This window comes from Orycteropus afer, unplaced genomic scaffold (assembly GCF_000298275.1).
Source record: "Orycteropus afer afer isolate SDZICR_OR568_19922 unplaced genomic scaffold, OryAfe1.0 scaffold00030, whole genome shotgun sequence".
NCBI classification, from domain to species: Eukaryota; Metazoa; Chordata; class Mammalia; order Tubulidentata; family Orycteropodidae; genus Orycteropus; species Orycteropus afer.
The window spans coordinates 13308963-13312309 of record NW_006921617.1 but is presented as its reverse complement, the minus strand read 5'-3'; positions in this window follow the sequence as shown (position 1 = coordinate 13312309).

Here is a 3347-nt window from a genome sequence, read left to right as displayed (position 1 = left end):
ATAGATATCAATTACACTTCATCACTTTGGTGCCCTTGTCAGAGTAAGGTATTAATCTCTAATTTATTTCTTAACTCTACCAATTTTACCAACTTTTGTGGAAATGACTGTTGTCTCAGAAAAATACTTTCTATCTCAGAAAAATACTTTCTAGTTCTATTCTGTAAAGTGGTAACAGCTTGGTAACAAACCAAAAACAAGCTCACTGACATCAAGTCAGTTGTGACTCAGAGTGACCCTCATTAGATTTCCAAGGCTGTAAATCTTTATGGAAGCAGACTGCCTCATCTGTCTTCTGCAGAGCAGCTGCTCATGGGTCTGAACCACTGACCTTCTGGTTTGCAGGCAAAAGCCTTAACCACACCACCACCAGAGCTCCTTAGAAATTGATATAGATCCCATGAAAACACGCTACTAGGCCAGAGGTCCCGGGCTTTACCCCTCAGAAGAGGAAATAAATAACTGAAAGTATCGCAACAGATGCCAGGGGTAAGTGAAGACTCCCAGTGTTCCTCGATATATTCCAAAGCAGCTCTCTTGGAAAGACTAATAATAGTTGTGAAAATACAACTACTGTACCTTCCTATCCAAGTACCCAGGCCTGGAACAACATTCAGGGAACCAACATTCCTCAAGTCTCTTTAGTCGTGGAAACTGGACCGTTAGCTTCCGTTGGATCCAGAACAACACTGCAATCAAGAAACTCATCACGAAAGATAATTTCAGGAAAGGCCTCTGGGGCCAAGGGCAAAGCCATTCACACAAATTCATTGTGCTCTTAACTGTCAAGTATTGAGCATTTACTTCAGTGATGCTGACAACAAATGGAAAGAAAAACCAACAACAGTAAATTGTTTTCTGACCACCTCTCCATTCCATAAAAAGTCCCAGGTATTTTCTTTTTATTGGGGGTAGGGAGCTTGGGATAGGAGATGCTGTAAGAAAGAACCTTCCTTTTTTCTGCCAGAAGGCCCAGGAGCCGTGAGAAGAGTTATCTTTAGTCATCACCCCAGGAATCAACTCAGCAATCCCAATTCTTGGTGAAATATGGCTGAGTAATAATAATATGGCTGTGTTCCTATCCAGAGGGTAGCCAGTCACACCAGGTAAGCAAGAACAAAACACTGCATGTCTGCTATACACTGACTATCCTTACAATGTTCATGCTTTTACTTGCAAAGTATTTTTTATAATTACTGCAAGATAAAATGAAAACCATCATGTGTCCACGCAGACAGGGCTACCTTTTTAATCATCATTGAAAGCCCCGTGAAATCTCATGGTTCCTGTATATACTTGTCCCTGTAATGTCTATACACTAGACATTTTTTAAATGAACTAACAACTATTTGAGCTGACAAAAAATTTATAGGCACCTTTATATAATAAGCAATTATATAAACAACCTCTTTTGACGTATGACTGGCCATTGCTACATCGTGTCTACTGCTACCTCTACCACTCTCCAGAAAGGCTCTTTTTCTAAAGTCACTTCAAATCTTTTCAGTTTTCAATAGTGGTATAACAGTGTTGTCCACTCTCTAATTCTGGAACGTTTTCCCTTGGTTTCTACCATTCTCCTGGTTCTCTTACTTTGTACCACACCTTCCCAGTTACTCTTCTTGGGAGACTCTTCAATGACTATGTTCCTTACAACTCTCTCCTACTTTACAAACCCTAGGATGATCTCTTTCAAACTTCAAATAATTACACTCAAATTTATTTACACAGTCCAAACTTTTTTGAACACCAAGTCAATATATATAACATATCAGATATCTCCCCTAGGAAATTCTGCCATTACCTTAAAATCTTAACCAAAACTGAACTCATCCTTCCCTGTCTAGCCCTTCCATCCTAATTCTCCTGTACTCCCTTCTCAGATTTATCTACTCAACTTCTCAAAACAAAAATCCCAACTACCCCAGAAATCTTTGCCATGATCCTCCTTTGCTCCGTTATCAAGTCCAGAAGGGGATAAAATGTACATCTGTCTACCGATCTTAATTTATGCCTCTAACTTTTAATTGGTTTTTAATGGAAATACAATAATTTGATCTCATAAAAACAAGTTAAACCACACTAGCTGTGGTCCTTTTTTTCTTTGAAAGACCAGAAAATTATCATGTTACTAAAATAATCAAAGAATTTTTTTGTCAACTGGAGATAAAGTTTAGTTGAGCAGTTTCACAGGCCTAGTGATCCTCTGGGGCAAACTGATGAAAACCATCTTTCAAGAAACCAGCGCTGTAATCACATTTCAATGTCTCAAACCTAAAGAACTCCCTGAAAAAGCACAAATGACAACACACTTTCGCACCATTATCTTTTAGTACATTTATCACGTAGAAAAAGCTATCAAGTATTTTATTGTTTTATTCTACATTATATACAGATCATAAAAGGCCACAGCAGTTTTTCAACATATAAACCCTTTAAAAGTAGAGGGCATTATGAAGGATAGACAAGTATCAAAATGAAGTCCAATAATGATGGCATATACTCAGTGCAGTATTTCTAGGGAATAACAAAGCAGATACCAAGTAATTCACATTTATCTTACAACTATTCTATAGGTTTTTATAAACCTTTCTGGGATTTGTTAACAATCTAAGTGTGCCAATTTGCCATGTATTAAAAAAAAGTGAAACCAAAAGGAAAGAATAATGAACTTTAGAGGGTGCCCTTCTTAATTCATTTATAGCTCTCCAAGAAGGAAAGCCACAACTACCGCTTTCCACTTCTACCTGCCATTAAGGATACAAAAGAGAGATTCTAAATTTAGATATTCTAAAATCTTCCTATTTCTTGGAGCTTTCCTCTATGGGGGTTCTCTCAAGGTATACCTCAGGGCTTTTAGGAATTAATACTGTACCTTCCTTATATAGAGAATCAAGAACACTGGCTTCTGCTCTGTGAAAATATACTTTTTAAGCCTATAACTGGTATCAGCAGATCAATATAAAAAAATACAGTACCAAGCTACACTGGTATATTTCCATATTAAGAACTTCAAGATATACTTATCACTGAGACCACATAGTCCTTGCATTAGTTTTCAGTCCACTATGAACAATTATCTGCTGCATGTAAACATGTCTAAATAATTATAGATAAAATACATCAATCATAAATTTCTGTAAAAGATAATAAAATATCTTCTTTAAAAAACAAAACAATAATAAGCTATTACTGCATTATTTCCAATTTTATGAAAATGGAACAACCTTATGGTTGTTGCCAGTCCTGAGTTCATTACAATAAAAATGGCCCTAGTTCCTGGTTAAAGTCAGCAATCAATCCATTCTTCAGTAGATGTCTTCCAGCACTGTAGGCAAGAATTTGTT